The sequence below is a fragment of the Anolis sagrei genome, chromosome 2 (assembly GCF_037176765.1).
Source record: "Anolis sagrei isolate rAnoSag1 chromosome 2, rAnoSag1.mat, whole genome shotgun sequence".
NCBI lineage: Eukaryota > Metazoa > Chordata > Lepidosauria > Squamata > Dactyloidae > Anolis > Anolis sagrei.
Window position 1 is genome coordinate 133,633,742 of NC_090022.1, and position 14,178 is coordinate 133,647,919.

The 14,178-nt window shown below is 42.7% G+C and overlaps 1 protein-coding gene across 1 annotated transcript in view; it reads right to left on the bottom strand.

Annotated features, from left to right (window-relative positions):
- SSTR2 (somatostatin receptor 2) overlaps positions 1-13,100 on the bottom strand; it is a 33,329-nt gene extending 20,229 nt beyond the window's left edge. The window contains exon 1 of the mRNA XM_060764228.2: positions 13,015-13,100. The gene's annotated coding sequence lies outside the window, so the exon portion shown is untranslated. The remainder of the gene's footprint in view (positions 1-13,014) is intronic.
- Positions 13,101-14,178: the final 1,078 nt, after the last annotated feature.

Genomic DNA, 14,178 nt, shown 5'->3' on the forward strand with positions numbered 1-14,178 from the left:
CTAAAACAGATTTTAAAATGTGTGATATTGAAGATCTGGAATGCTAAAACTTTACAGACTATGATTACACAACAAGAGCCCAATTGGCAAACTTGCTCTCGAATATTAGCCTTCAAGAGAACCAGTTTCTATCCTAAATCTATCATACGATACATGGAAACAGCATCACCATAGCAAGGAAACATTCACCTGTTAGATATGCATCAAATAAAGGCATAGGGATAAGGCCAATAAACAAAGCTGGCAAGTTATAGAAAAAATACAGAAAGACAGTTTATGTTCACACACAATTCTAGGGTATCTTCCATACAGCATCATGATAGAACTCTATGGCAGCATCCTATGTCTTCCTGGGATTAGTTGTTTAATGGGGTAGTCTTTTTATCCAGAACTAGCTGTACCCACAACGTGTTGCTGTGCCAACCTTCCCTCCCTCTTTCTCTCTCTATTTCTGTGAGTGAGGCTCTGCTCTCACTTCCGCCACGGTCCCAAATGCGGCTGGTGGGAACGAGGGAGAGGGCCTTCTCAGTGGTGGCCCCTCAGCTCTGGAACTCTCTACCTAAGGAAATCAGATTGGCACCTCATCCAGAGACCACTGCGTACTCCACCAGTGATGGATCTGGACCAAAGGTGGCACACATACCCATCATGACCAACTTTAAGTATTGGTGATGGCTTTGGGGGGGGGGGGGGGGGATTGACCTGGAATGATGGGATTGGTAGTTTATCCATATCCTTATATTTTCCGATGGGACCTTTCATAAAATCCAAAATCAAACAATGATTTTTCTAATAAACAGGCGTTCAAATTATGTAACCTGGTTTTCTGGAATTTGTCTTTAAAACTATATAAATGAGGTTTGCAACTCTGTTTCAATTTATTATTATGCAAATTCCATCTTAAATTACAGTTGTGTGTAAGGTGTTCAGATTGTTGTCCCTGCAAGTTATGCATACCTTGCCGGGACAACAATCTGAACACCTTACACACAACTGTAATTTAAGATGGAATTTGCATAATAATAAATCATTATTATAACATTCATTCCCTAATATAAATGCATTAACAGTCTTCAATTAATCACCATTGCCGCTATTAACTGTCAAAGGCTGTATACATTATGAGGTGGGGACATGCTATATATGCCACTGATGACCACGAGGAAGGATTTCTAATGATAGATGCTCTCATTCACCTCTAAAAAACTAGATGCATTTTTATGAGTAGATTTCTCATAGGGACTAACCACTCCATGGAATATATCCTTATCATTTAAACTTATTAGACACAATGCATGCAACCAATTCATTTCACAGCTTATCTGCAGGTTTACACAGTGTCCATTTGGTCCCAATTAATGCCTAGTGGATTGATATTTTAAACAAAAGTTGAATACTGCAATCACATGTAAACAGAGGTTGGTCTAAAGTCATAGATCCTGACAAAGTTTAAAGACAGATGTATACCCAATCTCTCTGAGATGAGAGGGGAAAAAAGGGGGGGGGGGAGTGAATCAAAACTTGGAAGAATAAAAAACAGTAGCTTTACTTTCTTGCAAATGCCTAGGGTAAACTATTAAATAATGAAGAAAAAGAGTTCTGGAAAATAAATCTATATGTTGTTCTACAATCATGAAATAGGAATGCTGCTTCTCTCCCCAGCTTTCTCTTTGATGTCAGCAGCAAAATAGATCTAAATTCTAATTTAAAGGCATTGATGGAATTAACTAAGATTAGCTGAAGTAGTATATCTCTTCCACCATCTGCATTTAAACCTCACTCTCTATTTACTGCTCTTCATTCTTTTAAGGTATCTAAAATGTTGTTGTTGTTCATTCGTTCAGTCGTCTCCGACTCTTCGTGACCTCATGGACCAGCCCACGCCAGAGCTCCCTGTCGGCCGTTACCACCCCCAGCTCCCTCAAGGTCAGTCCAGTCACTTCAAGGATGCCATCCATCCATCTTGCCCTTGGTCGGCCCCTCTTCCTTTTGCCTTCCACTTTCCCCAGCATAATTGTCTTCTCTAGGCTTTCCTGTCTCCTCATGATGTGGCCAAAGTACTTCAACTTTGTCTCTAGTATCTTTCCCTCCAGTGAGCAGCTGGGCTTTATTTCCTGGAGGATGGACTGGTTGGATCTTCTTGCAGTCCAAGGCACTCTCAGCACTTTCCTCCAACACCACAGCTCAAAAGCATCGATCTTCCTTCGCTCAGCCTTCCCTAAGGTCCAGCTCTCACATCCGTAGGTGACTACAGGGAATACCATGGCTTTGACTAGGCGGATCTTTGTTGTCAGTCTGATGTCTCTACTCTTCACTATTTTATCGAGACTGGACATTGCTCTCCTCCCAAGAAGTAAGCGTCTTCTGATTTCCTGGCTACAGTCTGCATCTGCAGTAATCTTTGCCCCTAGAAATACAAAGTCTGTCACGGCCTCCACGGTTTCTCCTTCTATTTTCCAGTTGTCAATCATTCTTGTTGCCATAATCTTGGTTTTTTTGACGTTTAGCTGCAACCCGGCTTTTGCGCTTTCTTCTTTCACCTTGATTAGAAGGCTCCTCAGCTCCTCCTCGCTTTCAGCCATCAGGGTGGTGTCATCTGCATATCTGAGGTTGTTAATGTTTCTTCCAGCAATTTTCACCCCAGCCCTGCATTCATCAAGCCCCGCACATCGCATGATGTGTTCTGCATACAAGTTAAAAAGGTTGGGTGAGAGGATGCAGCCTTGCCGTACGCCTTTCCCAATCTTGAACCAGTCTGTTGTTCCGTGGTCAGTTCTGACTGTTGCTACTTGGTCCTTGTACAGATTCCTCAGGAGAGAGACAAGGTGGCTTGGGATGCCCATCCCACCAAGAACTTGCCACAATTTATTATGATCCACACAGTCAAAGGCTTTAGAATAGTCAATGAAGCAGAAGTAGATGTTTTTCTGAAACTCCCTGCCTTTCTCTATTATCCAGCGGATATTGGCAATTTGGTCTCTCGTTCCTCTACCTTTTCTAAACCCAGCTTGAACATCTGGCAACTCTCGCTCCATGTATTGCTGGAGTCTTCCTTGCAGGATCTTGAGCATTACCTTACTGGCATGAGAAATAAGGGCCACTGTACGGAAGTTGGAGCAGTCTTTCGCATTTCCCTTTTTTGGTATGGGGATATAAGTTGATTTTTTCCAGTCTGATGGCCATTCTTGTGTTTTCCATATTTGCTGGCAAATGGCATGCATCACCTTGACAGCATCATCTTTTAAGATTTTAAACAGTTCAGCTGGGATCCCGTCGTCTCCTGCTGCCTTGTTGTTAGCAATGCTTCTTAAGGCCCATTCAACCTCACTCCTCAGGATGTCTGGTTCTAATTCATTCACCACACCGTCAAAACTATCCTCAATATTATTATCCTTCCTATACAGATTTTCTGTATAGTCTCGCCACCTTCTCTTGATCTCTTCAGCTTCTGTTAGGTCCCTGCCATCTTTGTTTCTTATCATACCAATTTTTGCCTGAAATTTACCTCCAATGTTTCTAATTTTCTGGAAGAGGTCTCTTGTCCTTCCTATTCTGTTGTCTTCTTCCACTTCCATGCATTGCTTATTTAAAAATAGTTCCTTATCTCTTCTGGCTAACCTCTGGAATTGCGCATTTAACTGGGCATATCTCCCCTTTTCACTGTTTCCTTTTGCTTTCCTCCTTTCTTGGGCTACTTCCAGTGTCTCAGCAGACAACCATTTTGCCTTCTTGTTTTTCTTTTTCTTTGGGACGTACTTTGTTGCCGCCTCCTGAACAATGTCGCGGACTTCTGTCCATAGTTCTTCTGGGATTCTGTTTACTAAATCTAGTCCTTCAAATCTGTTCTTCACTTCCACTGTATATTCGCTAGGAATGTTAGTGAGATCATATCTAACTGGTCTGTGTATTTTCCCTGATCTCTTCAGTTTTATTCTAAATTGAGCAATAAGAAGTTCGTGATCTGAGCTACAGTCAGCCCCAGGTCTTGTTTTCACCGACTGGATGGATGTCCGCCACCTTTGGCTGCAAAGGATGTAGTCAATCTGATTTCGGTGTTGACCATCTGGTGAGGTCCATGTATAAAGCCGTCTAAAATGTAGACTGACACAAAAGCCAGTGTAATGTAGGGGTCTGAGCATTGGACTACTTGATCCCAGGAGGCACACAAATGGGCACTGGGGCTGGAATGTCACCCTTTGGTGACGCTCCCTATGGCATGATGGCAATGCATCCCACTAACGGTCTGCCTCCTCCCAGCAATTCCCCTCTCCCTAGCCATTAACAGACAAAAACTGCTAATAACTCATGTACAGCAGTAGTGCAGGAAGGTGAGGTGTATGATTGTGTGACAAATCAGCACAATTGTGTCAATGAAGAGAGGTGTGAAATCAAGGGTACTCAACAATATGTATCCATTATCAATGACAACATGACAGTAGCAGAATAGTGAGCTCATGGAATAAACTCCTATGACTTTAGAGACCAAAGCACTGAATACTCTCTCTCTCTCTCTCTCTCTCTCTCTCTCTCTGCACCTTTTCTAGAAGCACTGCAATACCAAGTTGATGTGTGGAGTGGATGGAGTAGTAGATATAAGTAGTAAATATGTATGGAAATGGAAAGGTCAAGAGAATAGGATATACCAATATGATCGATGGAAAATTGTCTGCTTATTTCTTCTGAATTTTCAGTGATGTGATTGTGAATTGGGATATCCTACATAAGCTAAAGGTTTTCCCCTGATATTAAGCCCAGTCGTGTCCAACTCTGGGGTGTGGTGCTTATCTCCATTTATAAGCCAAAGAGCTGGCGTTGTCCACAGACAACTCCAAGGTCATGTGGCTGGCATGACCGCATGGAGTGTCGTTACCTTCTCGCTAGAGAGGTAACTATTGATCTACTCACATTTGCATGTTTTCGAACTGCTAGGTTGGCAGAAGCTAGGGCTGACAGCGGAAGCTCAAGCCGTTCCCCGGATTCGAACCTGCAACATTTTGGTCAACAAGCTCAGCAGCTCAGCGCTTTAACCCACCGTGCCACTGGGGGCTCCTACATATATATTCAAATTATTTTTAAAAAACTTTGGAGAGCAGGGCTCAAAACCCCAATCAGCCATGAAACCTACTTAGTGACATGGGACAAGTCATATTCTCTCGGACCCAGAGGAAGGCAAGGGCAACTTGAAAGTACACACACAAGACTGACCTACATCCAGCCTTCTCCTAGTTTTCTCCCTTTCTAAAAAGTTTGATCCAAAATATAATTTTGTCATGTTTTAGATCTCTCTCCCCAGCATGCTTTATTTTCATGCTTTTATTTAAGAAAGAAGGAAACTGGATTTTTTCTCAAATATAGGACCTCCCTAAATCTAAGCCCAGGACACTACAACTGCATGACTTCTGGATTTAGATGTCTGGAGTGGGGGTTACAACTACCAGTTCTAGTGCAAACAAAATCTTCTAAACCAGTGGTCTCAACCTTTTTTTTTTTTTTACCAGGGACCGTTTTGACCAGGAACCACTTTAGACCAGGGACTACTTGACCAGGGACGACTCTCCAACATTAGTACCAAAAGGGTTGTAAATCAGTTTTTGGTCAACTTTAGATTCAGTTTGGGGTGCTGATTCAGAAAATTGCACTGGATAGACCACATCAGCTCTAGTTTCCGATACAGGACATATGCTATGGTCAGCAACAGAGGAGTAGCAGGTGGTGCAAAAGGAGTGGAAATAAAATAAAATAAAGAGCAAGAAGGCTCGCGGACCAGATTTTCGACTTTGCAGCCCACTGGTGGTCTGCAATCCACAAATTAAGAACCAGTGTTTTAAACCTATGGAAAAAACATAAAGCATTTCTCCCAGTCTGTCCTATACTTCAAAAAGAACCATTATGCTTTTATCATCAACCATTGTCATCTGTTCCTGGTTTGAAAGTGTTATTTCCTGTTTACTTGTGCAGTACTTAACATGGAAAGTAATTGTTATATCATAGAAACTTTTAGTTTTGGCTGCCACAAACTATGTTGAATTGGATGAGACTCTGTGAGGTATTCATTGAAAAACTGCAGCAAAATGCAGTTTTCCCATGTTTTCATGACAGAACCAATTAGAAAATGACATTTATAATCCAGTAACAAAATTTGTGTTACATAGTATTACCATCATCAATCATCATATGATCCTAGGTATGATGAAAATTTCTCAAAAGTATTTTTTCCTTGTAGAGGTGTGGTTGATTGGATTGGTGTGTGAGTGTGACAGACAGATAGACAGGTAGACAGAAAACAGAGAGATCTGGATTCAAATCACTGCCTAGTACTGAAGTTTCCTAAGGGTCCTTTGCCAAGTGATTCTTCATAAGTTTGTTATGAGGATTAAATGATAAATGTCAGTAAACAACACCTTAGTTTTGATTAAATTCAATCACATAGATTGATTAATCTGCTTCCCAGCAAGAATGCCCAAATTTCCCATTTAGTTTGCTCCTAAGTCAGTACAAGAATGGACACACCATATTTTGTAACCCACTACAAAGTTGCAGTATGGACTCCCTCCTTCCTTCATATCAAGATCATATCCCATGTATGGCTAATGTAATTTATCATTGGCTTTGTTGCCTGCTGTATTCTTTCAAAGAACAGGACACCAAGATTTGGGTTTTTTTTTTTTTTGTATTACTGAAGGATTGCCCCTTGACTTCATGGTCTTGGAGTAACAAGATCCTAAGTTATTTTCACATCTCGGGTATATTCCTGAATGAGACAATCCAGAAATCTGAACTGGGCAGTGGACACCTTCCAGTCAGACAGCAGTGGTACTGAACCAATCTCTGGAGTGTGAACTAGGTATTTGTTTCTGTGCCTCTCACTCTCTCTGCCATTGACTTCCATTGTTTCCCAGGGACTTGAGGTATACACTACATCACCACTCTCCAGAATTGCCCTCTTCCTCAGCTCAGTACTGGACTCTCCCATTTCATTTCTGAAAGGCAATGCACAGAGTCAGACTTCTAAAAGTGGGCATGAGCACCAGACTGTCATGTTACTGGTGATGTACAGATAGATGGGTGGTCTGTTTTAATAAAGACATCAATATTATTAATACAAAATGCTTGTGTAACAGATAGAGAGAGTTGTGCGTGCTTAGTTCCCCTAAATGTGTCATTGCTGAGCTAGGCATCCTCAGTGCCTCAAGCAAAAGCAAACATTGCTCCCTGAGCAAACCAAAAAAAAAAAAAAAAAAAAAAAAAGAGCAATTCTATTACCAACTGCGAGCAAACGTGTTTCCTTTTATCAACACTGTTAGTTCTTTCGGATAGACCCATTATAGCTGCTGAACCATACCCTCTCTCCTGTTTTACATCTCAGGCACATTGGCAGATTGGGGAATCACTTGAGCTCCCCTTTTTTCTGATAAGGGGTATTCTGAACATTGCCAAATGTGATAAGCACATGGTGAGTTGGAGAAAAGGCTGTGGGCTCAGTCCCACAGATTTACCCTCAACCAAGACTTCCAACTAGCCCTACTGTTGGAAGCATTGCTTCCCTTTTTTCTGAGCAGCCCCAGTCTCCAGAGTTCGACATGGAGGAGAGAAACCAGCAGTTCTATAGATATAATTGAATTGCAACTCCCTGAAGCCCCAGCCAGCAGATTCAATGGTGAGGAATGTTGGAAATGGAGTTTGACATTTGGAGGGATACACAATCCCTGAGCTGCAGGAAAGAAACAGCGAGTCATCTGAGACAAAATGGCCAGGATTTTGTCAGTTCAAGAAAGTAGTGCAGTTCTGTCCAGTCAGCCCTCCACCTTTGCTGGAGTTAGAAGTATAAGACCCATTTTTTGTCACTCCAAGTCACTTCTGATGTGAGAGAATTGGCCGTCTGTAGGGATGTTGCCGAGGGGGCACTCAGATGTTTTACCATCCTGTGGGATGCTTCTCTCATGTTCCCACATGGGAAGCTGGAGCTGACAGACAGGAGTGCATCCCGTCTTGTGGATTTGAACCACTGACCTTCAGGTCAGCAGTTCAGCCAGCACAAGGGTTTAACCCATTGTGTTACCGCAGCTCCACAAGACCCAATGAAAGACTATATATAAAGAAAGTGCTATGTTTGTTTTGGCCAAAAAGACACCTCTCTAGGTATTTGTAGGCCTTTCAGAATGATGTTATGGTCAATATCAGTTGGACGCTGAACACAGAATTGCATTGGAGAACCTAAAGATTCCTAAATAGATGTTTTTTTTTTGGTAGAAATCCCTAACTCCTTCAGAATGACTGGAGGAAGTTGATCACTTCAGAGGATTTAGGACCTTATCACATCCCCCCCTCAAGGGGGGGGGGGGCTGTTTCACTGCAAGCATGGCTACACCTTCCCCATCACACAGGGCAAGCATCACCCAACCAGGGCAGAAGTGTGCTGGCTCCAATAGGAGCCTCCTGAGTTGATGAGGAGGCACCCAAGGATGCTTTCATGCCAGCTGGGGGTGGGGTCTCTGCCAGACATTGAGGGACCTTGTGTGATGGGCTGTGGGCCCAGCCATCCCTCAACTGACTGGCAAGTGGCTTAGAATGCTTCAATTGGTAAATGTAATGAGGTCCCTAGGGATCCCCAGAGAAGATTTTCAATCAAGCCTGTGAATAATCACATCTGCAACAGTCAAAACTACAACTATGGAGGAATCATAGAATCATAGAGTTGGAAGAGACCTCATGGGCCATCCAGTCCAACCTCCTGCCAAGAAGCAGGAAAACTGCATTCAAAGCACTCCCGACAGATGGCCACCCAGCCTCTGTTTAAAAGCTTCCAAAGAAGGAGCCTCCACCACACTCCAGGGCAGAGAGTTCCACTGCTGAACAGCTCTCACAGTCAGGAAGTTCTTTGTAATGTTCAGATGGAATCTCCTTTCTTGCAGTTTGAAGTCATAGTTCCACGTCCTAAACTCCAGGGCAGCAGAAAACAAGCTTACTCCCTCCTCCCTATGACTTCCTCTCACATACTTATACATGGCCATCATGTCTCCTCTCAGTCTTCTCTTTTTCAGATTAAACATGCCCAGCTCTTTAAGTCGCTCCTCATAGGGCTTGTTCTCCAGACCCTTGATCATTTTAGTCGCTCTCCTCTGGACACATTCCAGCTTGTCAATATCCCTCTTGAACTGTGGTGCCCAGAATTGGGCACAGTATTCCAGGTGTGGTCTGACCAAGGCGGAATAGAGGGGCAGCATGACTTCCCTGGATCTAGACACTATGCTCCTATTGATGCAGGCCAAAATCCCATTGGCTTTTTTTGCTGCCACATCACATTGTTGGCTCACAGAGCACAGCAGGGGGCAGAGCAACCTTCAATAGCCTGCAGCTCAACTCCTGTCAACCACCTCCACCAAGTCTGGCCTCCTTAATGAGAGCATTCAACACACACACACCCAACTTGGTTGCTTCACTACATCAGCTATTGCTGCAACTAATGACAGTGTGAATAAATTGTCAATATTTGCTTGAGATAGGAGTCTTAATTTTTTGCATCTCATAGACTTAGCATGGGGATTTGGTTAACCAGTTAAAATTCATGAGTAAACCAGGTTTTTTAAAAAAATCTGAAACATTTCGGGGGGGGGGGGTTGAACCCCTAAAACCACCCCCCTCACTACAGGCCTGTTGGCTCATGTTTAACTTGTTGTCCACAAGGACTCCAAGATCTTTTTCACATGTAGTGCTCTCAATCCAGGCATCTCCCATTCTGTATCTTTGCATTTTATTTTTTCTGCCTAAGTGGAGTATCTTGCATTTGTCACTGTTGAACTTCATTTTGTTAGTTTTGGCCAATCATCTCTAATCTGTTAAGATCATTTTGAATTCTGCTCCTGTCTTCTGGAATATTGGCTATCCCTCCCAATTTGGTGTCGTCTGCAAACTTGATGATCCTGCCTTCTAGCCCTTCATCTAAGTGTTCATCAAAGGAACACATATACTGTAATTACCTTCAATGCCTTACTTTTGAGAGCAACATAACACATAGACATAACATGTTTCTCTCTCTCCCTCCCTCCTCTGGTCAATCAGTAACAGTGATTAAAACAGCATGACACTCCCCTCCTCCAACCTGCAAACCAGTACCTGCAGTTTCATTTATCCACTTCTGACAAAACATGGCATCTCTGGGCATTTTCTAGGTTCTCCAGCTCAATTCTCTATGTATTCTTGGGCTAGACATCCTTCATTTTAATAGGGCTTGTTTAGCATGTCCATGTAAACTCCAGGAATATATTCTCCACAGATACGAGAGATTACCCTGGATTCTTATAATTTTGTTTTGTGGGGCGGTTTCCTACAATGTTGTATCTGGGAATTAATTTGGGTGCACTTGGGCAATGTATTATTTTTAAGTCTATAATTAACAAAGCAATATTGCAGCACTGAAGTAACACATTAGAAATGCCTTCCTAACAGTTTGGCATTTGAATGGCACACATCATTTTCTAATTACAAATTAAGGAGAAAGGGATCTGTAATTAAATATTTCAAAAACAAATTAAAAATGCCTCACATTCTGGGTGTTGTTTTTCCACATTGTTTTAAATGTCAGTTACAAAATTTGTGTTGTAAAATGTCAGTTACAAAATTCCGGGCCCCCTGGTGAGGCAGCGGGTTAAACTGCTGAGCTGCTGAACTTGCTGATCAAAAGGTTGGTGGTTCAAATCCAAGGAGTGGGGTGAGCTCCCACTATTAGGCACAGCTTCTGCCAACCTAGCAGTTTGAAAACATGCAAATATGAGTAGATCAATAGGTACTACTTCTGCATGTGGGAGTCCGCCTTTGATATCTTTGAAGTGTGCAGAAACAGAGGAGGAAAACCGTTTGATGAAGTCCTGTAGTGGGAGCCACCAAATTACTGTTTCCCTATAGTTTGCTCCTGCATTGCATTATCAGTGTTTATAGTTTGCCACGCTGATCAGGTATGCCTGCGACTCTCTCTTGCATTGGTGACTTCTCTCTCAATTCTGGATATTATTGTTCGTTTTGGAAGCAGCAGTCTCAATGAAATCTTATGTTTACTGTATGATTAAGTTAATCTATTGTTAACAGTATGATTCGTTTTAAAAGTGTTAATTACCTCTGACCCAGGCATGTAGCCGGGGGGGGGGGGGCTCGGGGGGCTTCAGCCCCCCCCGAAATTCTCATGGTGGTTCGCGAAAAGGCCTTACTGGTGCATTATTTAAACTGTTATGTTTATTCATATCATGATCCGATCACCATACTCAATATATCCCATATGCATGGGGGTAATGATACAAAAGGTTTGCTAGGCTAGACCCTCTTTCACTCAGACTCAGCCCCCCCCCCCTGAAAAAAATTCAGCCCCCCCCCCAAACGAAATCCTGGCTATGGGCCTGCATGCCACATTATCACGAAGTGTCTGCGCCCTACACCACTGGAGAAATTACACTGGTTAGCCAGTATTGGGAAGTAGCAGCCAATAGTGAAAGGACCAAGGCAGAGACATCTCCAGCTCATCCCCTGTTTGGGTATTAGCCAGCACGTCAATGACTTAAATCAAGACATAGTTTTCTTAGATCTACAGAGACACTTGCTGGAACACCTCAGCAAGTGAGAGTCCAAAAGTGGCAGGCTCAAACCCAGAACTTCAACCAATGGCTGATACCAAATGAGAGACTCCCTCCTGGGCACACAGAGGACAGGACGACTTGGAAGACGCTGAGCAGACTGCGCTCTGGCACCACAAGATGCAGAGCCAATCTCAAGAAATGGGGCCACAAAGTGGAGTCCACGACATGCGAGTGCGGAGAAGAGCAAACCACTGACCACCTGCTGCAATGCACCCTGAGCCCTGCCACACGCACCATGGAGGACCTTCTTGCGGCAACACCAGAGGCACTCCAAGGGGCCAGATACTGGTCAAAGGACATTTAATCAACCAGGCATGTAACCGGGGGGGGGGGGCCTCGGGGGGCTTCAGCCCCCCCCCCCCCCGAAATTCTCATGGTGGTTCGCGAAAAGGCCTTACTGGTGCATTATTTAAACTGTTATGTTTATTCATATCATGATCTGATCACCATACTCAGTATATATCCCATATGCATGGGGGTATTGGGGTAATGATACAAAAGGTTTGCTAGGCTAGACCCTCTTTCACTCAGACTCAGCCCCCCCCCGAAACTCAGCCCCCCCCCGAACCTCCCCTGAAATTTTTTTAGCCCCCCCCCCCCCCCCCCCCGAAATGAAATCCTGGCTACGGGCCTGCTCTGACCATTATTAGAGTCATTAGAGAAATGTGTCCCAATTATTTTACTTTGTATATTTAAATTTCTCACATGCTACTGAGTTGTTTTATAAGTATATTCTGATGTTGTCTATTTGATTGTTTATTATTTGAAGTGTTTTATTATGTTATGTTTTTCAGGCATTGAATGTTTGCCAATCTTTCATTGTACACCTCCCTGACTCCCTTTTGGGAGATAGGGCAGTATAGAAATAAAGTTGTTGTTGTTGTTGTTGTTGTTGTTGTTGTTGTTGTTAATATGTGGCCCCATTTCTTAAGGTTTGGAGTCCACAATATGCAAGGGTGGAGAAGAGCAAACTACAGACCACCTAGTACAATTCAGTCTGAGCCCTGCCACATGCACAATAGTAACACCAAAGGCACTCCAAGTGGCCAACTACTGGTCAAAGGACATTTAATATAATGCCAAGTTTTAAAAGTTTTTTTTTTGTGTTTTTTGCTCCACTACAACTGTACCCTTGGTTTGCTTCTGATATGATAAATAAACAAATTATTAATATGTTACCAGATCAAGGCACCATGGGACAAAAACACAGTGAAATGGGTTTTCGTTTCTCCTACCCCTTTAGCAATACGTGAACTCTGTCCCATTAGGAGAGTTAAATATGTAAGTAAGTAAGAAGAAAAATGCCAGCACAAATCACCATTGTCCTCTGAAAGCGGGTAACTCACGAAGTGTATTCAAATAGCTACTAATTAGATGAAAAATGACCTACCTGCGAGGCGTCTTTGCCTTGTAAGCAATGAACTTCTTTCTCCAGATGCCAGTGGCCTCTAATACTTAAATGTTCCCCACATCCAGTAAAATCCAATCAATCTGTCCCGTTTAATCTTGTTAATTATTTACAGCAGAGAGGCCGATGGTGCTTTAAATCTGTCAATACTGGCCTGCTGTGATTTTTTTTAAAAAGAGTTTGTATAGTTTAATGGCAGAACTGCTGCATTTATCTGTGGTCCAAACAAGGACACATTTGCTCTCCTATGAAGAGGAGTGTTCAAAGAACAAATGGGTTTTAAAACATATTATGGATTTCACAGATGAAGCTGTGTTTCCTATGGTAAGGCAGTTAACCCAGTGTTACCTAAACAAGAAAGAAAGAAAGAGTAATACAAGCCCCTTCATCCACACTTCATGCATTGTGAGATTCTGAGAATTGAACGCTATGCATACTTATCTCGAGCACACTTTGTTGGAGCATGTAAGAAACCAGTGAGTGTTTGTATGTCAACTGCAAAATAAGATTCATGAAGTTGATTGGTTGGGCTATGCCTGTGGAGCAGGCTGAGCCTGGGACTTTTGGATACTGTTACATTTTTTGTTCAGGCTTCAGCTATGCATGTGCTCAGAAAGCAGCACTGAAGAAAGAGAGAGAAGCAGAAAGTGAGACAGTGTTTGGAGTGTGCACTCGAATCTTGAGCTGCTGAGGGAGTTTATCTACATGGACAAAGAAAGACCATTTTACATCTCTCATAAAAGGACACTATGTGAGTTGATGCAACTGATCACATTATGCATATGTTGTTCTGAACTATGAAGAGTAAACTACTTCTTCTTTATTGTCCATCTGCGTTGCATGTTTTCTTTCTCTGGCAAGGCAGTGTGTGGTCTGATCAAACGTGAACTACACGTGGTTTATTTTACATTAGGCCACATGCTTTACATAGTAAAGTAGGGAGGGAGTCCGGTTCATTTAGTCTGGCTTGCTGTTCTTCAGGTGGGATCCTCTCTATATTAATTGATATCTCGGCTATCTGTTCATTGCAGATAAACTCCTGCCATCTAGATTATAGTGTGCCTCAAGCAGAGATCAAGAATAAACTGTGCGGAAAACGCAATGGATTCCTCAGAACAATAATGCAGATGATTCAGGCAAATGAAT